Source organism: Dicentrarchus labrax, unplaced genomic scaffold, assembly GCF_905237075.1.
Source record: "Dicentrarchus labrax unplaced genomic scaffold, dlabrax2021, whole genome shotgun sequence".
NCBI classification, from domain to species: domain Eukaryota; kingdom Metazoa; phylum Chordata; class Actinopteri; family Moronidae; genus Dicentrarchus; species Dicentrarchus labrax.
In genome coordinates, this window is record NW_026136714.1 from 23,217,041 (window position 1) to 23,242,568 (window position 25,528).

Genomic DNA, 25,528 nt, shown 5'->3' on the forward strand with positions numbered 1-25,528 from the left:
TAACCCTTCCCCTCGATTTCTCTTAACCTTGCTGTTACCATAGCCACACTATCAACTGCTTCCAACATATGGAAGGTGATCAAGTTTGAAATGACATATCTCTCTAAGATGAAATCTTGCTGCAGAAGAAATTCTTTCTTAACACAGTGCAAGGATTTGCTCTCCTAGATACTATTTCCCTGCTTTCAAATTTCCTATTCAATACTATCACACTTATTGTAGTTTTTTTCTATCATACTCCATTTCCCTCCATCTCATTTTTTCAGCTCTCTCTCTGTAAAGATTTCCATGGTTCAACAGATATTTTGTGAATAGGGTAGCTTCCGTTTTGATGTACAGATTTATGTTGAGCTTTGCTGGTTGTCAAAAGCAGGCTCAGATATGTCCAACACGAGGAAGAAACATTTTAAGGTTTGGGGCAATAATTTCCAGTTCCTTTTAATAATCTTGAACAGTTTCTTGAGTAATTTCCCTCTCCTGTGGAGGTCTGTTGATTATAGCGTTGCTGCTCGGCTTAGAGCCCAGGCCAAACTGACAGGTGTAGGAGTGTTAGGAGAGCCTTGGCGGAGTTAATTTGGATTAACTGCCTTGGCGTCGAATAGGAGGCGTTTTTCTACAGTGGGCTTTATCTTCAGCACAGCTCTTCAGGCAGGATTCAGTCTTCCCTCATGTATCTGGGAAAATGCCAGAGATGATGGCTGGGGTCCGACGGGTACCCCCTGCTTCTGTTGCTTATTGTGCTTCCACCCCAGACTGACACGAGCCAAGGCTTGACGATGTACAGCTGTGACAGTGACAGAGTCATTGATGAGGAATAGTCATAGCCGTGTGCTGTGTGATTGACAGGGAAACCCGCAGGACTGACACCACCTGAATTAATCTTTCCTGTGTATACATGGTGTGTACATGGTACATTATCATTATTTCCCCATATATTTAAATATATAAACTTGCTTGCCAAGAAATCTTCAGCTCCCCACACTCAGATGTATTCAGACATAATTGAAGGTTTTAATTTGTGCTTTTGCTTGCGTGGGACCAGGTAAAGCCTCGACAGCTCCTTGGCCCTGAACGACCATCCATCCATTGCTACTGAGGCAGAGTGAGTGAGGCTTGTTGCAGCCTCTGATTCATCTTGCCTGTATGCACTCCCATGAAATGCCCACAGTTACTTTCACCTGCATTCCAGTTGGCCGTGTGTCTGTTTGCCCTGTTTGGTGATGCATGGGTCTGTTTATGGGCTGCTATTTTAGGAGGTGCCTCCCTGAATTTATCATTACTTGGGTCAGTGCGATACTAGTAGACTGGTGCTGGTACATGCAAAGATAATAGCGTGCAATCTAAAATACCATTTTACAACCAGTTAAACCTGCACTGATTTGTGTTTTTGGCCTCTTTGGAGCAGTAGAACAAGCTGAAAACACATTTATATTCTATTTCCTTAAAAAGTTGACATGGTGGATGTGTTAGCAAACAATTGCCTTTTTACACAACATTGTATTTCATTTGGAGTCATGTTCTTGGCCACCTGATATTATTAATATTTGCTCTGTTTTTAGCTTTGTTTTGTGTTCTACCAACTCCTGAGGAACATAACTGGCTCTGTAGCAGATAAATGCTCCACTATGTTCACCAGCTAGTCTATAACTTTGTCTGTCTGCTGTCTGGTGCTGGGAGCCTAAAATGTAAACATTTTTTTTTTCTTGTATCCAAGCCACTCTGACTGTTTTTATTAAAGGCCAATATCAAGAGACGATTTGCCTTTCTAATTAGATTTAATACCACTTACCAACCAAACTGTTTGTCCCATTAACTATTTAATTCAAATGCTCATGTGGTTTACCATTATGCATGAAACCCAAAATAGGGGTGCATGATATATATGGGTTGGGATAAATGTATATTATTATGAAAATTAAATTATAATATTACCATCAATTGATAATAATAATTTATTTTTCATTCATAAAAGCCAAAGTGAAGTTTTTGTGAAGTGTTTTGATAGAAAAAAAAAAAAGAACATTCGGTGAAATGACACTCAGTCAAAATGAGTGATTCATATATCTCTGTATTATGCATTTAAAGCTAAACTGTGTTTTGAATTCGCTCTGGTATGATGTCAGGGCAAGATGGGCTAACAGGTTGCAAATAATTCACCCAGCATTAGTGTTGGAAAACCATTCCAGATCTCTGCCATCTGGATGATCTTAGTCAGAAGCAGAGTTTACCAGTTGCAAATATGTAATAGAACATTTGCCAGGTCAAGTCAGGTATGTAACAGGTGTTACTGGATTTTCTGTTATGGAGCTTAACATAGAGAGAGGGAGAGAAATGATTAGATATCCAGAGATAAAGCTATCAGAGAAGGTAAGAATGCATTGTGTAATGTTACCCTGTTACTCTCTTACGTGTATTAACCCTGACAGATTTGGCTTTCTCTTTGAATATGTTGAAATAGGGAGATATCATTGTTGGCTTAAAATTATTCTAGAGTTGACTAATCAGGAAGAATAATTGTCATATTCCATCATTTTTATGTAAAGTGATGCAGGGAATAGATTTGTGAATACCTAAGTCAACCTCCCTTATGAGGAAATATGTGCAGACATTATGGAAAGGGTAATGGTTGTAATATATCTGATATTAAAACATCGCTTTTGTAGCCGAGGTCTGGCTTCATCACGATACTGAATAAATGTTAAGAACGGGATGAAACGTCTGTGCAAATGGATGAGTTTAATATTGTCGATGAAGCCTTGGTCCCTTCAATTACAGATTTTCGGGGTTGATTAAAATGTCAGTTAGCTCTCATACTTTTAAGCTCAAATGTAGAATGTGTGGAATTCCGACACATACACTCACACAGACAGTGAGGTTATGAAATCTAAAAATGCTGAAAGGTATGAAAAGGTTTTAGTGGTCAAGAAGTGGTAAAATATTTGCAGGATGACTGTTTCGACCCCTTCAAACCAGATATTTTGACTGTTGTTTTAGCCACTGGTTTCCTCTGAGGATATACTCTTGCTGTTGAACTTGGACCAGGCCGCTGCATATTTCTAGAAGAAAAATACAGTAAATTAGATATATGTTTTTCTAAAAGTAAAGTGGTGTAGTCCATTATACTCTGCTGTAGAGTGCGGGGTTGTGTGTTTTTTTCATTAAAGATACTGGCTGTAACATTAGATATGTTTACATTTAGATGACATCTAAGTGATTTAAAAAGCAATGTTTATTCGGTTTGTGGTTACAATCTTTCTACATATAAAAAATAAATTCACTGTATTTCATCCTGGATGATGGCAATGAAGAGAAAACAGCAGTAAACATGTCATACACCACCAGTGAAGCATTTACCCCCTGGGCTGTGTAGAGATAGCTGTTTTTCAAGGAACTCCAAATTGTGAGAATCATGTGGTGTACAGTGATAGTCCTGCTAATGTGAAACTGTTGAAATACCACAAAAACCTTTATTTGTTGGGGATGTTTGAACTTTAAATATAATGCAAAGTCCTATCAGTGTGTTTTTTTTGAAAAGCATAGTGTGACTTATTGTTGTGAGGTTAATCACTCATCACAAGTTCTATTACAGAGGAGTGACATATAGATGATGACAAACAAGCGATGAATAGACTTTCCACTGTCCCTGTGTGGATGTTAAAGTGATGGAAATAGTTGTTCTCTCCCTGCATGTCTGTGCTGAGAGATAATACAAAGATACAAAAAAAATAAGATGGACTGATAACTGATGATAAAACATGAAACTTAAACTTTCTGAAAATGGAAAATAGGATATTCCAGCAGCAGTAACCTTGTTTAGTTTTTCTTCTATTGGCCTACTTAAAGTGAAGTGTACTGTTAGTGCCCCCCCCTTGTGGGTCACATTCCCATCCAAGTACTTGTCACTCATCTGTATTGAGACATGATGTAGCCAAGGGCTGAGGTAACCTGTATAAATAACAGACACTGAAGCCAGCACAGAAACTGCTACAGTAATGCAATAAATCAATGCCCATAATTGTATTTTCCAACTGGTTAGTTTCTTCTTTCTTTACTTTCACCACTGTTGTTATGGCTTACCTATGATGTGGCCATTAACTGACATTAAGGGATAAGACTGGTGATTATTTTTTTCTCAACAAATCCCATAAAGACTGAAACCATCTCCATTGTCCAAAATGTTGATACGTACTTTCAATGCATTTGTTGACAAAAGCAAAAGTACAAAATTTATAGTCACTACCAACCAAGGTGTGTAAACATTGTTAAAGCACTGTAAATGTATTTACCTTATCAGATATATTAACATAAAAAACAAAGCCTTAACAGGGCAAAATGACAGAGCTTTAAATGCCCATGTGGTGGTGACTAAACTGTTCATAAAAGCCTTGTTAAATGGCACATGGCAAATCACACATGCTGTGATTCTTTCTGTAATATCAAGTGTGTGTTTGCATGTGTGTATGTGTGTGCGCGTTTTTGGACGCATGAATGAGAGGGTTGCTGAGCAAGTGTATGACTGAAGGAGCTAGTGAATGAGCAAATGGTCGAGCGAGCAAGTGCCTGAGCAAGTGACTTAGTCGAGTGTGTGGGTGAGCGACTGAGCAAACGAGACAGTGTTTGCACGAGTGCGTGAGTGAGTGATTCATTATTATTGATACAGTGTGTTTTCTCTCAGTGTTACTGTCAGTGTTGCTGCAATGTGTTTAATGTCTGTCTGCCTGCCAAAGGTCTGCAATCCAGCATAATAGAGCATGCTGTCGCTGTAACTGGTGCAACAGTCTGAGTAGCTGCACTGCCCACAGCTCTTAGCCTCACTACACGCTGCAGTGATCTCTGCTCACATCTCTCCTCTCCCTTGAGAGATTCTCGACTTTTCTCCGACCTGTGCTAGATCTTTGCCATGGATGACAGGGCCGGCGGAGCAGCAGCAAGGGCAGGCCCTCGTTCAATTACCTGACTCCTGCAACTCTAATAGGGGAGTTTATGCAGCCTTCCTGACACTGGCAGAGGGAATTTGCTTCATTTCTGCTCTGTTCGATATGCGAACTGGTCTGGTGAAGTGCCAAAGTGCCAAACTGTATTATAGTAGTGTCAAGTGAACACACAGCAACTTCTGTCTTGGGTGTTTCGGCATATACTATATTCTTACCATTGAACTCATTTCCATGCAGTATAGTTTACTTCTGCCATATCCCAGTGTGGTCCCATTATGATCATCAAGTTAACTTCATTCTTTATTTTTAGATTCAGCTTTGCCTTACAGTTGAATTATGCTCACATTTTATTGCAGTGATTTAACATCTATACAATTTTCCCCCTATGTCAAAGTATGGCAAAATATTATTCGTATAATAAATAAAATATTATTTGTTTGTTGTTTGTTGACCTTTGTTCTCAAGCACAGCACAGTATTCATCCTGTTCATACTGAGATCCCTTTCTAACACGCTTCCATTGTAAGTTATGGGGGACAGAATTCACTGTTCCTGTTTTGTGTAAAAATGTATTCCATCTGATGCTAATAGAGTCCAATCAAGGAGGTATCTTCTGAAGTTTTTTTTGTGTAAAATGTCTCTTTAACTAACAGAGAGAAGCAAAGGGAATTCCATACTACAGACAGTAATTCTGGAAAATATACACTTGATTTGTCTAACTCAAACTGTTGAAGCCTCAAATTATTTTCACCTTTTGACACAGGATGAGGAGTATGGATTTTGCCCCCCATCATTTATATTGGAAGCACGTTATCTCTTAATGGTCAGCATTAACACAAGGAATGATTACAGCAAGCAAAAACTGCCCGGTTTGCTATTATTCACTCAGCATTGAACTGTTCAATGGTTTGCCGTCCATACAACCCTTAAAAAAGGCATTTACTGTTTCCACCTCATAAAAAAATCCAGAATTCATGAATATGCAAATTTAGTTCATAAATAAAGTTTTTTCAGTGTTTGTACACTTGTGGTTTCACCAACATCACATTTGTTAATTGACTTCCAAACTATATGTGATATCACAAATCATGCTTATTGGCCTACCCCTTAAAATCAGATTTTTATTGAGCACCTTTCAGCATCTTTCTACTTTCAGCAGATGAATGTGAAAACATCCTCAATACTGTACAGTGAAGCTCAAATATCCAACTGTAGGACCAAGAAGAAAAACATATTTTTGAGTGGAGGGGGACTTAAATAAACACAACAGTGGCTATAGTAATATTCTTGATTTCTTGCCTTCCTCAAAAACATAAAATCTTCTCTGAAAACTACAGCATGACTATCTTTGACATGGTAATTAATGTTTTCAGAGATGGAGATCTCATATATTCCTTTTATCCTCTCATGTCTTTGCAGGATCACACATCACAGCGTGTTGCGTATGATCAGGGGCAAGACCTCTTAGTGGCTGGGAGGATTCACACACAGCCTCCCTCCAGAGCTACATGCTTCCTAGGGTGCAGCGGAGAAGCCAGCTGATTTAGAAATATGAACTGCAGCCTCCTCTGGCTCTTTAAAGCTTAGTCAGGGTGCACACAGACCCATTTGTTGGGGCTTGCTCTATAAAATCTATTACCAGACCGGTTCTGTATGTTTTCACCTTGTTTTTTATGGTTTGTGTCCTCAGCATGGGGCAGTGAGGACAAAGCAAAGACAAACACCGCCTTTTCCTTGTGCTATATTGAACTTGGCATGCAAAAGCATAGAATTTGAAACTGGAGGGAGCCGTGTGTGCTGGGGGTTGAGAGTATATTCCACACGCATAAAAATTATGTCAGATCCCTCACATTCCAAGCAAGCAAAATACGCTGGGCTATACTGAGAAATCCCCCTCATTTTCCAGGCAGCTGGAGCCACATTTGATGACTCTGCAACATTAGCAAGATAAGCCGACTAATTAGTGTTAAACACCTGAGCTCCAACAATAGCACCTCGCTGTTTCTTCCAGCCACGGTGCAGCAGCAGAAGAAGAAATCAGAGCTGCGTCTCTGCCAGCGTGCTAGAATGTGTTCACACCCATAGAGGGCAGCTGTGCTCTCCACAATTTCTCCTCTTTGACTAATAGAGTAGCAGACACACACAGAGTAGGAGAGATAGAACACAAGTTATGCAAAGAGGTGGTGTGTTTCCCTGTGTGACCGGCCTGGCTTGCTCATAGTGCTCAGATAGAGTCCATTTCTTCTGTGTTGTTTATGGCTTCCGCCTATTGGAGTGTGTGTGAAGCAGCATGCAAGTCCCTAATAAAGCCAGGCATCTGCCAGAGACAATACATGAGCTTGTTTTGATGCTGAGCTCTCTCATACTTACTTTGTATCTCCCTCTCTCTCCCTCTATCTGAATCTCTCTAACTTAAATGAAGTCGTATAACTAGGTTCTGGAACAAAGACCATGCCCTACACTCATCTCATTTCCGCTCAAAACATACTTAAGCACACCTTATCCGTTCACTCCCTCCTTGACTAATTTTCCACATCTCTCCCCCATGACCCCTTTCTTTTTCTCTCCCTCTCTTATCCAAATACAGGAACCACTAGGGCTCTCTACAAGAGATACAAAGAGACAGTCCCCCACTCAGTCTCACAACCCACTCGGTTTCCTCTTACCATCGTGCCAAACCCCTCCATCCATTCATGCATCCGCCAACAAACCTTTATCCCTCAACCTTCAACCCTTCATCCCTGAACTCTCATCCCTTCTTCCCTTCATCCCTCATCCCTCAACGCTCGACCCTACCCCCCATACCTTCATCCCTCATCCCTTCATCCCTCATCTCCATCCCTTCATCCCTCAAGCCCTTCCCCTCAGCCCTCAGTATACCACATTGGTTCACATTTGTTCATTACGTGCAATAAACTTTTCTAATTTCATACATTCGATGGCATGGTCTTTGTTAGTAAAAAACTTTTATATAGCCATCAACATGGCCAAGCTCGCTATGCAGACGAGCAAGCATTGATTACCACTACCTTAAATGATTGGCAGTAATGAATCATAACGCAGTGAATGGTCGGTTCCTGACACTGGGGCACTGAATGCAGGCTGAAAAAAAAAAAGGCAGCTCCTTGCAGACCGTGGCTACAGCTGAGCTGTTGTTCTCTGGCAATCGGGGAAAAGACTCTTGTAGATGTAATATGTTTTCGTCAAGCAGCAGAGGCAGAGAGAGGGGAGAGACAGCGCGAGATCTGGCATGAAATCAGCTCTATGTAGTCAGGGTCCTGGCAGACACTGGACTGTAATAAACTAAACAATATCACATTAACACTCAAGGTCCGCCATTAATGGGCCCAGCTTTGGCCAGCAGACGATATTGTACATACACACATGCGCACACACACCACTCTAAGTGCGCACTGTCTCTCCACTGACTATTTAATTCCGCGGCTGATAATTATAACTGTTATCTGTTGCCTCTGAAAAATTATTGAGCTTGTCAGCACCCATTAATTTACTCTGTATCATAAATTAAGTGGCACGGGCTGCGTTTTATCCCCTACTTGCTGGAGTAAATGGAGGCAGTTTTTCCAGAGGCTAAGTCTGCTTTACTGTACTGTATGTCACACATGACAGACTTTTGTTCTGCTTCCCTGTTGTTTAAAAGCCTGGAGAAAATGAGTCGGAGATAAATTAGCCACAGTCGAATGTGTGCAGCTCTGAACTGGAATGATTATGTGTCATCTATGCAGAGCGTTGGAGCTGTGAGTTCACATGCAAATGAAGAAACAATTTGCTTTTTAACCATACATATATAGCAACTCCAGAGACCTCTAACTGTCTGTTTTATGATCTATGTCCTGGAAAATGTCAGTTTATGTTAACTATGGTAGCCTCACTTTACCATGTGTTAGCAGAAAAGTGGTTGCCTGAAACCCAAGCTACAGGGAGCATTCATCAGCAAGCCAGTTACATACTGCTGCGGCTGTATGTCCCACCTGTTGCTGCAAGATGATTGGTACTCGAGTTAAAATGAATCATGTACCTCAAATCAGCCGGTGAACAGCAGCAAAGCCATGTGGCTGCCGGCCGGGTAGAAAAGACATGATTTATAGGCTTCTATTGTGTATTGCACTCAGGCAGCGCATTGTGCATCCACCTCCGTCTCTGAGAATAGCCGTCAGTCAAGATGCTAAGGCTCACTTGCTGTAAATGTCTTGGGTGGGTGGGTGGAGGGGGGGGGACCTTTTTTAACCTCAAATCTGCACAAATTGTCTCAGATGTATGCTGTCTATCTCAGGCTGTAGCACATCAGGACAACTCAAGTTCCAGGCAATATTCAGCAACATTTTGGCAGGATGCAGTGAGAGTGTAAGAGTAAGAGGCGGGGTCCACCCTGCGTAGGTCACCAGTCCATCAGTGGGGCGCCACTGCGGAGTATCTGCTTCAACTAACCTGCATGTCTATTTGGACGGGGAATAAAAGAATCATCTAGAATCATAATTGCTGAATATTTAACAATACACCAGATTTCTTTTTAATGTGTGCCTTGTTTGGGTTGACAGTGAGTGAACAGTCCTGCAGGATTTGGATGGATAAACAACCACAACTCTTGTTTCAAGAGAGAAGGAGAGTGTTGATGCTCTTTGACAGCAGCACAGACAGCCTGCCACAAAACTCTCTCATGAGGGAGAACCACGGAGATGTGGAAAGTCCACTACTGCTCCCCAAATCCCTCCCAACACTTCCTTTATCCCCTGTCTACTTACTTATTTAATATCCTTCTCTCCTTTTCCCCACCATTCTTTTCCTTTTTATCCTTCTCTTGCACTATTCCTGTCTCCTTTTCTATACCCTCTCTTACCACCATGTCTTATTTTGGATTCCCTCTTCTGGCAGCCTACAGACACCAGTTAAATTGGATGTAGCTTGTGTGGCTGATACAACACCAACATAAAGATGTGATATTCATTTCTGCAAACAGACAAGGGTGTCACATCCTGGCTGTGTTGGGGAGATGTAGGTCTGTTTGTGAGCCGTAATGAATTGAATGTACAGGTCTTAGTGTTTGTGTGTGTGTGTGTGTGCTATTGTGGTCCGTTATCCAAACTTGTGAGGCTCATTATCTGAGCAGTGTGCTATCATTTCCGATAAAGGTTTGACAGCCTACCATACATTAGTCTACAGTTTGGCCCGCTTTGCTACCCAGCAAAGGAAGTCCTCGTTTGAAAGACTAAAACTTCATAGCTCACTTTGAGACGCTTGGCCCATTTCCTGTCTACCTCTGCCATATTTCCTGCTCTCTTATTGTCTTCTCTTTGCGCTTCCATCTCGACAGCTTTCAGCCCGTGCTCTGCCACAAAGACTAATAAAACCAAAAACATATTGTTGTATCATGTGATGAGCAGAGCAGCCTTTGTCCGTTTATCCACCTGCTGCAGCACAGAACTGATATGATTCAGCACAATGTGGTCTGTTTACCTTTATGTAATAGTTTGGGCTATTTATGCAGCTTTAACTTTGGAAGCTGCCACTCTGAATACCAATCTCCTCTGTAGCGCTGCATTGCCGCTGCCTCTGCACGGGTATTTACCGCCCCTGGATGGGTCCTAGACTCAGATATATGGCTGAAGGCTTAAATAGATGTCAGAAAGGTCTGCACTTGCACTTTCTATTGGGAGAATTCAATATTGTGTAACTTTGTTGGGTGAGAACGGAGAGGGGAGGTGAAGTGGGGCTGAGGATATAAATGGACAGAAATGCACTGAATGTGCAAAGATATTCTGGACATGGTATTGAGTTGCAGCCTCTTTTGTGCAATTTAAAAATCTAACTCGCCCGCTTCTCTTTTGTGACAAGTAAAGATTTTGCAAGGGAAGTCAATAGGGATAATGGCCTTTACCTGAAATCACCTCAACTTTGTACCAATATTTTGTTCATTTATATTTGACTCAGGGCTCATAAATGACTGCTGCGTGTGAGTGTTCAAACTTGAGACAAATTCCAATCAGTGGGGTGAAATAGCAATTAAATATTGAATCTTAAACGTAGGAAGCCAGACAGACTGGGTGCAAAGGGAGGGGTTGGTGTTAGAGTGTATGAGTGTGTGTAAAAACTCAGGGACAATACAGTAGATTTTTGTTTGCATTTGTGAGTGCCACAGATAGGGGGTCGGGCGGGGAAGAGATTCCACGGAGCATTAAGTCTGTCTGAATGGGTTTTCACTCTGTCAGAGCACGCTGCGCTCCAGTTTTCATAACAGCATTGAATCACCATTTCCATTTCTCTAATTCTTTCCATCTTTTGTTGCAGGCAGCAGACTTGGCAACTATTGTTTGACACGTTGCTTGTGCCAGAGAAAGCTATGTGTGTGTGTGTGTGTGTGTGTGTGTGTGTGTGTGTGCATCAGTGTGTGTGGGAGAGCTGCAACTGGCTAATCCATAAGCCACAATAGGAGACTGCTGCTTTAATGCCATATCAAGTGGAATTGTCCACATTTCTCTTTGCCTGTATCCATTTTCCAACCTATCAGAGGTGAGATTGGAGGTTAAACAGAAACCTGGCCAGGACTTTTTATTTAGCTGCTATTGAATTGATACAAAAAGTAAAAGCATTATTTATCACACTGACAATAATGCTTTGTGAGAGCCTAGAATCAGGAAGTTATGCATGAAGAACTATGTTAATTTAAGAACAGAAAAATGAAATGAGTGTTTTGAGGATTTTCTGCAACAGCAGCAATAAGCTTCTTATTAATCTGTGCACCCAAGATAAATGAATAATTTATGTCTGAAGATGGAGAAGGAGACAATAGGTCATAAAGTCAAATGTTACCGTACCTGTATTAAATCTGTTCTATAGTTTGAAGAAATTGGATCTGCAGTCTACAGAGAGTCATTTTTACACTGAAGGGAATCATGACAGAAACTTTTTCACTTCAAAACCATTGAATCCTGCCTTAGAGGCACTTTTACTAGTTTCCATTATGCCTCAGCTGAATTATTTTTGAGGAAAATCAATTCTATCAAGGTGAGCTTTGGAAGAGGTGTTTTAGTATTAACATTCATAAGAATATCAATCAGCCAGCCACTCTGGGTGTGTGAAAAGACTAGGGAACAAAAGTTCTGATGGCTTTTTTCCTTTCTCTAGACAGGGCTTTAATTCTGGTTGTTTTTACAGTAAGACCCCCTCCAGCCCGACTCCCCCACCCTCACTATCCCTTGATCCCATTAGCATTAAACTCATGGGACCTCTGATAAACCATGCAAGGTCACTGAGTCATTGACAAAAGACCCCGGCTAAAGTCGCCGTTTCTTGGTATGAAGTTCTAGAGCCTCATGGGCAAATAATGCAAATTTAAGTGAGTAGTTCAACATTTTGGGAAATATCTTACTTGCTTTCTTGCCTAGAGAAGATGTCACTCATGTGTCTGTGGACAAAGTATAAAGCTAGATCCAGGAGAGTGTTAGCTTGCCTTAGCTTAGACTAGAAACAGGGAAAAACGCTAACACTGTGCATGTGGGAACGTTAGCCTTCTGAAAAGAATCACATCTGTTAACTCCCTCCCTGTCCCTGTGTGTGTGTGTGTGTGTGTGTGTGTGTGTGAGAGAAGAGTACTGTCATTGATAAAGAAGCCAGATCTCTCTTGCAAATGACTTCCATGTTATGTCATCTGTCAGTATCAATTAACCTCCAGCCACTAAGTCTGAAGAGGTCCGAAGCCAAGCTCTGCTGAAGCCAAGAACTGCAGACGGTGAGGATTGTCAGGGGTGCTGAAAACCTTGAAAAATAGACACGCTGCAGGTTTGAATCCTGTACCATATGGGAAAATCAATGCAGGGAATGTGGAAGATGAAAGGCCTGACCTGTTGTGTCTAGTAATTAGTTTAAGTGATTGGTGTTGTTTATTTGTTAAAAAAGATGCGATGAAGCCCGGTTTCATGTGAAAAAAGATGAATTCTCCCACTGCGCAGTGTGTTTTTAGCTGTACGCCGTCTCCTCTACCACCACCCCTTACTACGTGTGTTCCTATGGTAACAGAGAACATACTTGCTGGCACTTCAAAATAGTGTTTATCTTTTAGCTCTGTCAGTGATATGCTTTTGCAGCAGAACCCCTGCTGATGGATTTGGATCTGAAATTTCTACCATTAAACAATAAGTGTGTCAAAGCCACAGCTATGAAACTAATAAAACCAGTTCAAACGTCTCTCACAGAATGTACACTGTGAAGAAAATTCAATTGTGTCTTTGGGTGTGGGTGCAATCTATATTTACAATAAATTGTATCTATGTAATCTGGGACATATATATTTTTTAAGGTTTGTTAAGATTGAATTGGATTATATAGTTTTCTCTTGTCACTCAACTGTCCACAATCTGGGACAAACAGATCATTTTGTTGTTTGTTATCGTCAGTGACAGTCGCTTCACCAATGGGCCAATCTCCCCAAAAAGTGCCCCCATGCAGCTAGGAAAATCCAGGGCCCATCCTGCCTGTCCTCCCCCTTCCCCTCGTCACCCAGCCTCTGTTTCCAGCAGGTGATCAGACACACATGCAGCAGGTTTTGGGCCAGGGGTTACACTGTGTCTGTGGACTGTGTCTATGTGCTTAACATACTGTACGTACAGGAATGTGTGGTATGACTGCAACTAACAATTATTTCCATTAGCTGCTGATTATTTCTCAATCAGTCGATACAGTTTTTGACCTATAAGATGTTATGAGTGAAAACATAGTGAGAAAATAATTTCTCTATTCTCTAGAGGCCAAGTGAACATCTTCAAACACTTTACTATCATGTAAGACAAAGAAAAGCAGCACATCCCTTTATTTGGGATGTTGGAACCACCAAATGTTTGGTATTTTTCTAGTAATCTAATATTTATTTCAGCTCCAGTTTGTGCTGCTGTTGAGCAGAGTGGTGGGTGATGTAGAGGATTATAAGAAATTATTCTAGAATTTATTTCCTGTAATTAATGGTGTAATTGATTGGTATAACTGGTGTAACTGATTGTAATTGTATCCCTTCACAATTCCTTAAAGTTTCCTCTTATCAAGTGTGTAAACCACACTGGAAAATGCTATTTTTCCAGAATAGAGGTAATCTCACCTCACTACCAATTACCTGAGATATCACACAGAGGCACATCAGAAGAGAAATAAGTAAAGTAACTGTATTAATTTCCCATTCCAAAGACTGTGCTGACAAACATGGTCAAAAACAGAACATCTGGTACCAGTGCTACCATATTGTAGTAATGTCTAAACAGTTTATTTAGTGGCAGTATGGCGCCGGTCCAGTGCGCCCTAACAGAAAGTACTGAATCGAATTCGTGCCTCGTCTGAGTTTGTGCCGTGCAACGTTTTGTTCCTGTTTGCCTTAACCTCCCCTCTCACCTCTATGTCAGCTTTCTCAAATGCATTGTATGTTAGAACAAAGTCTAGATTTTCTGTCAGACCAGCAGGGGCTGCCTGGATGTTTCTGCCTGGACGCTTTCCAGGTGACCACCAGACTGTGACCAAGGCTCGGGCTTGGGAGTTGTGGCTGTGTGTGTGTGTGTGTGTGTGTGTGTGTGTGTGTGTGTGTGTGTGTGTGTGTGTGAGGGGATTGGGTCTGCCTGCTGAAGATGTAGTGGCGGGCTCCTCCGACCCCTCAGAGCTCCATCTGGACCGCGGGGGACTGTCATTTAGGAGTGCAGGGCCTGAGCGGAGGAGCAAATTGCTTTTTAATCGATCATATTCCCAGTAAAAGCGACTCCCAGCAGCCACTTGCCTACTTTCCATTCTATTTATGGAAGCTCTCTGCTCTGATTGTGTGTGTGTGTGTGTGTGTGTGTGTGTGTGTGTGAGGGAGGGAGGGAGAGAGAGACAGAAAAGGGAGACAGTAGAAAGGTGAGTTTTGTTGTCCAGTCAGTAAAAACAGAATCACGTTTTCCACTCTTCTCTTAGTCTAGCCTTGTGTGTGGATGAATTTTTGCTCATTAAAATCAGAGTACTACAAGGACCTTGTAATACTCATGTGGTTAGATATGAAGGCTGATGGCAAGCTGTTTTGATAGCAAGCTGTTTCTTTGTATCTGCAGAAGGAAGTGATTCCAGGGCAATGAAACATGAGCATCAGACACTGCTCTATTAACAACAAAAAGAAACCCCTCCCCACCATTCAATACCACAGAGCCACAGTCAAACATGTCATGTACTTTTATAGAAGCCCAACAATGCTGTAATGTGATCGTTTTCCCAGCTCCAGTTTCTTGCATCTATTTTGAGTTTGATGCCCAGTGTTGAGTCTCACACTAACAGGCGCTACTGTGCGTGCACGGGTAATAAATTATGACTCAGCCCAATGCCGCGACTGATTGTTGGATCCATTTTCTAAGATGCTGTTGTTTCTAACTAATCTGCCCCCCAGGGCTCTTGAAAAGGAAGTTTAAGTCTGTATTTGCTTGCTCTGTAGAACTGTTTTTTTTTGGTTTCTTTTCATAAAGCATTGAATCAACCTCTTTGTAAAAACAAAAAAAAGCTTCAGCTGTAATGGTGTCACATAAAGGATCCTGCAGAATGAGCAACACCAGTGAATGAGGCCGCTGCTTGCAAGCACTCCTGTCAGTTTTCCTTTGCAGGCTCCCAGGAATTGTAAATGTCGTCACATTCTCAACAAGACAGGTTTCTGCTATTTGCTGAAAATTTGTTTTGGGGTGTGCTTTTTTTTCTCTGCAGTGCGCCAGAAAAATGTACAACTATTTAATATGACTTTGTAGAAGTTGCAAAGACAGGACCTCAATTAGAGGAGAGCAAAGTTATTTGGAACTATCTGTTTTTATTTATTTATTTATTTTACTTTGGCTCTGAGAGTTCGACACACTGGAGGAAAATAACATGCAAATGGACAAAACAGAAGCAACGAAGAAAGCAGCTGCACTAATTTGACAACACATGCACTGAATTTAGAAAACAAAATGCTGCAAATGACACGGATGAAACACCTTCATCAGTTTAACAACACATACATGACATAACAAAATGCACTGTCAATACATACAACACAAATAAAGAGACACACACACAGTGCAAAAACAGACAACAGCCGAATATAGAAGTGTGCAGCAAAAAGAGACAGCACAAACAAATAAAGAAATGCACCTAAAATTCAAACACAACTAAATACAGTTCAATCAGGAGGGACTTAATTGAAAAGAGCTTAAAGAGCAATTCAGTTAATTTATTTGACATGGTGCACAATAGAAAAGTTGAAGAAATATGAGAAGAGTGTTTGGCGATTAGACCCTGTCATGAGTACAGCTGCAATGATCGATTAGTTGTAAACTTTTAAATGAATTCTCAGTTATTTTTATAATCGATTTTTGGGGGCTTTTTGCCTTTATTGGACAGGACAGCTGAAGATTGACAGGAAAGGGGGTAGAGAAAGGGAATGGACTTGAACCCATGGCCGCTGTAGCAAGGACCCAGCCTTGGTACATGGTGAGCCAGTTCTACTAAGTGACCTATAGGGTGCCCCAACATTTTTCACCATTTTACTGGCATTTTACAGACTGAAGAATTTAAAAAGTTAGTCACAGCCCTAATGTTGACTTCACAGGAATACCCCTGATGGAGTCTAGACACGGGTGGTGGTGAAGAGCAGTGGCTGAAGATCTGGATGGATGAGATGTGGACTCATGGGGCACTGGATGTGATCAGAACTGGAGGTGAAAGTTGAAAGGGGGCGGAGGAGGGTTGCATTGATCTGACAATAAAATGACAGCTGACAGCAGCAGAGAAACAGTAACTATACGATTGGATCACATGGGTAGTGGCCAAATCTGACTGGTTTAACTGAAAGAGTGAACAGTCAGCTGATTGAGTTGGAAGCGGGATATTTGGTTGTGTTTTCTCTAGTGCAGCCTGTTTTGCCATGCATTACATGTGTTGTCCAATGGTTGAAGATTGGGGAGGTTTGTTATCTTTATTAGCTTGTGTTTTGTTTTGTTGCAGTGTGACAAGCTCTCTGGGTTTTTAATGGGTGTCGGCAACATCTGGCGTCCCTGGATTCTGCCTGATTGTGACCTTTAACATGTCGGCTGTACTGCTCAGCTTACACCGTTAGGAGTGGGAGACAGAGTGAATTAAAGAGCTCAGAGTGAGGGGAGCCAGAGGAAGGATGGAGAGGTATGTCAGGTACTCGGCTGGAGGGCCTGTATTCTCTCTGTCAGTATCTTGTCACAGTCTCGGCCCCTGACCAAACAGGACATGAGCCTCGCCACCCTATGCTTCTGTCTGGCTCTGCTGCCGTCCTCATATACCATTCATAGTTTTTATTCCGGTAGTTCTCTGTTGTTTACCACTTCTCCTCTGAATGCTTGGTGTGTATTCTACCACAATGATCTTCAGCATCGTTCCTATACAGACTAGAGGCAGACTGATACAGTGTTGGTCTTAAATTATGAATCTGATAGCCGCCACTCAATACTGTCAACCTCTGATCTGCCAGAGCTTTAACCACAGCTTGTCACTATGGTGATGTTATTATTAAAGTAACATGTCTGGCCAGAGAAGGGTTTTTACTCAGCAGCATCAGTATGTCAGTCTGTAAAATGTGCAGTGGGACTAAGGCTCAATTGCATTGAAGTGATTGCTTTGATTCACTGCCGTTAAAATGAATCCTAAAAAGTTTTCACAGTTTTTCCCTGTTTCCAGTCTTTGTGCTAAGCTAAGTTAGCTGACTGCTGGCGATCGCTTCATGCTCAGCGTACAGGTGTGAGTGTGGTGTCAGCCTTCTCATCTCCCAGCAGGAAAGCGAATGAGTGTATTTCCCAAAAGTGTCAAAGTTGTCCTTTTCTTGCTTGTATTCACACGAGTTACACATAGGTCTAAAATGTCTCTTGCTCTGTTTTCCAGGTGCAGCAGCTCAAGTGTCGTGGCTCCGGTGTGATAAATGTCAACCTGTCCTGATATTTGTATGGGTCTTTCTCCTCAACCAAAGGTGAGTACATTCTCCTTTCACACAGGTGTGTGTGCTGTGGTTTACTGTTACTGGTGGAATTGTATAACAGGTGCTGCACTCATGACTTTGCAGTGGTCAGACCTCTTTTCTCAAATATGCTAAAAGTCCATAAAAAGCTGAAGTAAGAGTGCAAATGATGAATTACAGACATGACATGTGGTTTAATGGTTTGGGCTCATAAACCTTTAGGCTGAGGAAGAGATGACTTTGGTTTTATCACAGTAAGTCCAGCAGTGCAGTGCATTTATAGGTGAATATCAAAGCACTTTGAGATGTAGTTGATTTCTAACTTGAATCATCTGAGTAGCTGATACCTCTTTTGGCATGATGGATCCTAATCTTCCATTGAGAATAAAGTGAACAAGTTAGTTATTTGTGCTGGTAAGTCCCCATTTACAGCCATCAGTTTTAAATCAATACACAATCTCAGCTACTATATCCTGTTTTTGGGGATTTCTTCGAAAAATTCCAAGTAACTCCTGTATGTGACCCAGATCTTTTAAACAATTTTCTTGGGTTGCCCTTGCTTTCACTATCTTCCAAAATACTGATGTTCTTGTTTCAAAGAGGTAAAGTTTCTTGTCACCTGACAAACAATTCAGGCCTTGATGTTGGTTGCCAGGGAGCTTTAAACTGAAGTTGAACCTATTTGTGGAAGCTCTGTTTCCCCCCCACAAAAAACCAAACAAAAAGCAGCAAAACAGCCAGCCTGTTCTTTGGTCACTTTGAAAAGAGGACTCTCTTTAGCTACTGATTTACGAGAACGTCGAGTCACTAGATTAAGTTGTTGGCAGCTAAAAGCGGTCATTTGCGTAGTTTGGCTGAGGAAAAAGTGGATCCCAACTCCAGGTCATGTTTTGTTTCTGTCTTGGTCTTGTACTTTTTCGTTTAATGGGACTGAGCTACTGCGCTGGCTGTTCTTGGGGGAGCAGTACATCACCAGAGCTGCATCGGTGCACCTCATCCAGGAGTTACGGCCTGGCCTCGGATGAGATATCAGCTTTAAGACTTGGCATGAGGGGAAGATTTAAAGACTTGCAAAAAAAAAAAAGAAATTCACACAAAATGGTGAAGACAGCCAGGCTCTGACATGCAGTTATTGAAAGCACCGGGACAGGAGATTAACCCACCCACCCCCCTCGGGCTTTCCCCCGGTTGGACCCTTCTCCCCCAAAGGCTGCTAGGACAGAACCACTGAGTGATTCCTCACTATCATCTGCTGCTTCACTGCCTGTTAGCATTTTACAGTATACAGCTAAAAGCACAAATGTTGTTAGTTTGTTTTATGATTTCATATTTCATTATCTCACTCTCCTAAGCCCTAAAAATCCTTCCTTTATGATTCATCAAGGTGGAAATAAGTGGCCATCTGTGGACTGAATGTTTACAGCGGATTGGCTTTAAGAGAGGTCAAATCACGGACACACACTCAGTTGCGCCTTAAGCACCCTACAGTTCAACCAGGAGTCATTCAGTGGATGATGTTTGAGAACTTTTTGAACCACAGTCTGTCCAAATTATTTATGAAAGCAATTTATATTCCTTTCCGGAGAGAATTTGCACAAGCAAAGTAAGGTTAGGACTGTACAGCACAATTATTTGAATATTACAACATCCTATACAGTTTTCCTGTGAGTAATGTGAACTTTAGCAACATCTACTGTTTGACTTTCTGAAAGATCAAACAGAGCAATCACTTTTCCACGTCCCCTTTATGACTTCAGTTTAGCTAGATTACACTGTTTTTCAGTCACACAGCAGTGTGTGATCAAAGCTGAATGGAATCTTACGCAGGGAGATTTTTCCAGTTATATTTAATGTTCACATCAGCCTTCACTTCACCTGCAGAAAATGTCAGGGTACAAGAGGTTCAACTTGTAACCCTTACCAAGTAAATGCTAGTCAAAGAAGGTTAAGTGCAGTTATCCATCCACGAGCCCCGCCTCTCAAATCACAGTAGTTTTATCCTTGAATCTTCGGCTCTCCAAAATGGCATCGGTTTAATTAACTCTCTGGAGCCTCTCTAAGAAAGGCCATTTTAATAGAATGTGGGAATGCATATTAATCTACTGGCAGGGGACCAATTATGGTTGACTGTCATTGCGTACGTTGATTGTGTGGGCTAATATGACCTCTCCAAACCTATCCTCAGCGATTAAACTCTCATGTTATTAGGTTTCATGTAGTTAAACTTCAAAATATAGGAAAACAGCCTTTTACGTATCATGGATGAAGATAGTTTAGACATTTCAGTGCTTTTATATTGTAAATTCGGAGTAGATGTACACGCAACAGGGCAGCACAATTTAAAACTAGCATATTATCATCCAGGAGCTTGACAGTGTGTTATTTATTTAATCATGGCCTGTAAACAGTGTTTATAGCATTTATGGTAGCATGTAATACCACTTACTCTAAATCCAGTGTTTTTAGTATATCATTATCCATTGGAATGGAAAGAAAATTGCTAACGATTTATGAGTGCATTTAGAGTAGAAATTCACCACTATATTATCTTTTTGTGTTTGTAACATAATTGGGATCTCAATGGGTTAATAGAGCAGTATCACTTAGTTAATTAATTGATTTGTTTTCCAAACATTTGCTGGTTAAAGCTTCTCTAATGTTATTTGCTTTTCTTTGTCATATCTAATTGTAAACTAAATATTTCTGGGGTTTGGTGCTGTGAGTTGAATAAGATCATTTCAATACATCATATTGGGAAATTATTTTTTGTTATTTTGTTGTTTTTATTATTTGTAGGCTAAATAATGAATCCATTAATAGAGAAAATAATCAGCAAAATAATCGTTACTTATTCTTCTGACATTTTTGACATGCTACTAAAAACTCTATCAAGTGGATGTAGTGCATTTTATATGACATGAAATAGTGCACCCTGCAAACAAGCTAGCTAGCCGTGGTACATAATACAACTAATACTGCTGTATTAGTTGTATTATGTTTACTGTAACTTGGCCAGTTCGTGAGAGATAAGCCTGAGTCAATAAATAGCATCATGGTAAAAGAAACAGGTCCCATCATTCCTTCACCCACCCACTTCGCTTAACTAGTCAGTTTCAGTGTTGTCTGGCTGAGCTCAGTTCCATCAAGTTATATCTGTGGACATGTTGAGCAGAAAAACTGTGTCAGTGAGTGTGCCTGTGACTATTTAGACTTTCAGTTTCCACTCGGGTCACCCATGCTTGTTCTATTTTGGATAGAAGTGTTCACCAAATGGCATACATTATAAGTTGGCTCGGCTCTGTCCTGCTCTTCAGCTGAATGGAAATGAAAATTGTTCCGGAAAAGTTTTGAAGTTACTTTTCCTGACTGTGGTGTTGAATGTGCAGAGGAGGACTTTTAATAAGGCAGTCTCAGCCAGGAGTCACACAGACTGTCTCTAAGGGCCAACAGGCCCGTAGCCATGAACTCCCAGCTTTCCCACTGTTACACTACTTTATTCTCTCTCTCTCTCTCTCTCTCTCTCTCTCTCTCTCTCTCTCTCTCTCTCTCTCTCTCTCTCTCTCTCTTCCAGTGACACCTTTGAGAAAAGCTGGTGTTTTGTTTTAATTTGAGGGAAGAGGGACTGCTGGCCCACAGCCCAGTGATCCGCATTGACCTGTTTTCCAAATAATTAAGATAGAAGAGAATTCATTAAAGTTAATTATGCTTTTTTATAGTTCGGATACACACTCATTCAATTTTATTTTGGTCCCCTTCCTGCCTCTTTCACATTACATTTTTTTACATGATTAATAAGAGCAATTCAACAAGAGAATTGCTGCCCCATGTGACATTTAGGCCATGTCGCCTATGAAATGATTTCTTGTCATACAGTCCCCAAGCTTCAGGAAGTGTTCAAATATTGTTTATCACTCATTTTGATTCATTAGGTGTCAGAATGAGCCTGAGGCCACTGTTTATCATTTTATGCTCTGAGGGCATATTAATGGGCCAGGGAAAACGACTTTAATAAGTTAATGTAAACCAAGAGAGAAGAGCTTTTTTATGACTGGATCTGGCAGTGTGAATTGGTTGAGACAGAGGGTGAAATGAGTTTGTAGCCATGCAGTCAGCTCCAGTCCACAGTCGAATTTGCAATCTTTTAAGCAAATTAGAGGTTGTAATGATAAAGCCTTCAACTTCTTCCTGTCTGCATTTACTACAGTAATGAGTCTAACCACACTCGTAACATCCCATTCCCAACATTTCATCTGCGGCAAAGCACTCACAGTGAAAAAGTGGTTTTCCACCTCCTTAGAAGATTGCATGTTTGACTTGAGAAAAAAAATGAGAATGGAGCTGGAGGTATGGCTAGTGTCAAGCTGATATTTGCAGAGGCTCCAGATGTGAATGTGGTCAGGTTCAGTTGTAACTCTGAAGCAAAGTTCCTGTGTGTTTGCTGCATAGTCAACCTGCCACTATAAATATATTCTTGTTCTTGTCGCTGGTCACATTATTAAGACTTTAGAAACGTTTTGGAACCAACTGTTCCATTTCATTGGAGTTGTTTGTATAGCATGGAGGCATTATGTTTACAGCAGCTCTCAGTAATAATTATATCCTCCAGAGTAGTGGGGAGAGAATTAGCTCCATTGGGCCTTGCTTCATGGGGGATGATTGTGGGTGTTTTATTAAAGAGTCACAAATTATGGTGGCACCCCAGGAGGATTGCTTCTTCAGTTGTCTTCAGTTTGTGACATTGCCACTCTACTGTTACTGTGGTGCAGTGATAAGTGGCTGTGTTTTCCCTAAGCTTTTCTTCTGTAGTATTGGTATGGAGAGTTTGGATTCTTGGTCTGATGGCCGGAAAGGTCACACTCCACCCTGACTGTGTTTCTAATTTCTTTCCAGCACTAACAGTGATAATAATAAAACAGAGCATAGACAATAGATCATGGATAAGTACATTATTGTTTAATATAATATGGAAAAAAATTTACCTACTTCCTGCAAGAGCTAACTTTATTATATGACTTAGCATTATCACTGATACTAGCTGCCTTTCCTCACTGGATTTCCATGTGTCATGTTAGCTAGAGCTGACAGAGGTCTATCAACGAGCAGTGTAATAAAAAAAGGTTTGGAAATGTGAGGATGAGGGAGATATTTATTATTATTTATTTATTTATTTCCACCAAGTTGCTCTATTTATTACTGAAATGTCCATTGTAAGCAGCTGTGGGTAACAAGAATATACATTATGAAATATATCAGCTCACGCTATACAATGACTAATTGCATTCTCATTTGATACTTTTCAATATTTGCTATGCATCTCCACAGACAGCTGTTGATTAAGAACCCATCAGGATAGCAATTCATATAAAAACAATACAAAAACTTGGTTTTTCCATAACAAAGCCCATTAAGAGAAAACTACATTTGCATGCCCCACCAGCGATATTTCTCACTGTCAAGTAGGCCTACATCTTATATGCTTCATACACATCGTTTACTATGTTATTTGCAATAGTAATTAGCATACTACCTCATGCTCTGGCAGAGCTTGCTGTTTATTTACAGCGTGTGCATTGTTATGGAGGGTAGTGCAGCGTTGCCCTTGCTGTGGTGTTTTGAGACTAGATTTGGATGCGTGGTGGTGATGCAGCAGAGGGTGGCAGCGGCAGAGAACCGGCGAGCGTGACTAATCCGGGGATCTCCTGTGTGGTGTGTGCACTGCTAGCCGTCCTTCACGCCTCAGGCCTCCCTGAAGGGGACCGCACACACCAATATGGAGTGGGGGAGATATGATTTGGAGATAGCGTTGCATGGATCTCAGTGAATTATCACCCCATAGAGTGTAGTTCAGACTTTCATTAAGGAGCCCAGCAGGTAGCCTACAAACTTTGCTGTTCTTTTAGTTACCTGTCATTTCACTTTGTATAGCATTACTTTGTATTTTCAGCAGAAATGGGCACAAAATAATGAAAATACATCTGAGATTCTGTTCATGTTGCTACAGCCAATGTATTGGCACATGTCTTTGTGAACATTCCGTGTGTCCTCAAATTGGCCATTCAGTGGTTTTTATGTGGGTGCCATTTGTTGTGGGTGTCACTGTATCAACAATTAAGGCAGTATAAGTTATTCTATTTGCACTCAAATTCATTTCTCAGGTGCAGTTCTTTTAGCTTGACTCTGCGCGCCATAAAACATGAAACACAATTGCTCGTGTTTGTAGGGTGTTGGGAAGCTGGTGAGGGCTCTTATAAAGCCTGGTTGGTCATAAGGGCTGTGGAGAAGGACGGGTGTAGGATGAATCTGTTGTCCAGGTGAATTTCCTTACGGACAGGTGCGAAAGAAGCAGCTGGTCCATTATGAACACAAATGTAGTTTTTTATATTTTTGTAAGAATATTTGAGACGGTTGAGTTTTTGTTTTAATGTTTCATCCTTTACATTCATTATACAAAGTCTGTGAACTCTTTTGACTGCACAGCCTGCAACTTTATTTGAATTCACTGTTAGCTACAGTCCTTCAGAGACCTGCTAATTCTGTTTTAACGCTGCAGTTGTCATTTTGCCTGTCATTACAAAACTGACAAAAATGATATATGAGAACACTGAACAAAGCCTTGCCTTCTTATGTGCCAAAAGAGAGGAATTGGGTTTGTACAGTTCCTCAGAATGAATTGGATTTCTTTGTTATCATTCAGCTACAACAAGTGAAACTCAAGTTATCTCGTTCTGATTGCTTCCCAACTGGCCTGAGCTCCTTCATGTTATACACTATTCTGGAACTACTAATATATTCATTGGTTGTATGTGAAAGAAAGAAAACAATGCAATCCGGCTGAATCAAATATTATTTTATTGTTATTGTTGCCAGCAGACAGGTAACAAAGATTTAAGGCTCAGTTCAAATCCAGGTTGTCAGTTACATGGTGTATGCACACAATCTTTTGTTACAGAAGTTCTGAACACAACACTGACATATCATAAGCCTTGAAGTTGATATGGTGAACATACATGGAGCAACGCTAGCATTCATTTGGGGTCTTTCTGGCCACCTGACCTGAAGTCCAATATTGACTCTACTTTTGCTCTCCTTTGGTCTCCCCCAACTCCTCAGAAAAATATGTGGCTCTTTAGCAGCTCAGTGCTCCACTATGTTTGCCAACAGTTTGTGTTGAGTGACTTTAACAGAACTTTTTTGCTGAAAATTCATTGGGGGTTTGTCACAAGTGACACCCTTCTCATGTTGTTCATAGAATAATATATAAAAGCTTTAACTTTGTAAGAATAAAAACAACATTGATGGATAAAGGTTTATCCATCATAGCAGTGGTGGATCAAACTGAATTACTTTGTAAATTATTGCATGATATTCCAATATTTTCCAACATATCAGTCAGGAATGTGGCATAGAAATTCTTAAAGTAAACACACACATGTCTGTACAAATAAGTGTGAATGGGTCCGTTGCTCTTTCTTGGGCTGCAAGCGTCTTTTAAAACTTCTAGCAGTAGGCCTAGCTCCATCTGGTTCTCTTTTTCACTGTCTCTTTGTAGACAGAATGACCCAGTGAAGCCAGGCCAGAATAAATCTCTGTGTGCTGACTCTGCCCATGCTGGCTCCAGATACAGCCTG

At 41.0% G+C, this 25,528-nt stretch overlaps 1 protein-coding gene across 10 annotated transcripts in view; it reads left to right on the forward strand.

Moving 5' to 3' along the window:
- arvcfb (ARVCF delta catenin family member b) overlaps positions 1-25,528 on the forward strand; it is a 198,945-nt gene that overhangs the window by 24,545 nt on the left and 148,872 nt on the right. For all 10 annotated transcript variants that reach the window (XM_051421939.1, XM_051421946.1, XM_051421941.1 and 7 more), the window contains exon 2: positions 17,828-17,912. The gene's annotated coding sequence lies outside the window, so the exon portion shown is untranslated. The remainder of the gene's footprint in view (positions 1-17,827; positions 17,913-25,528) is intronic.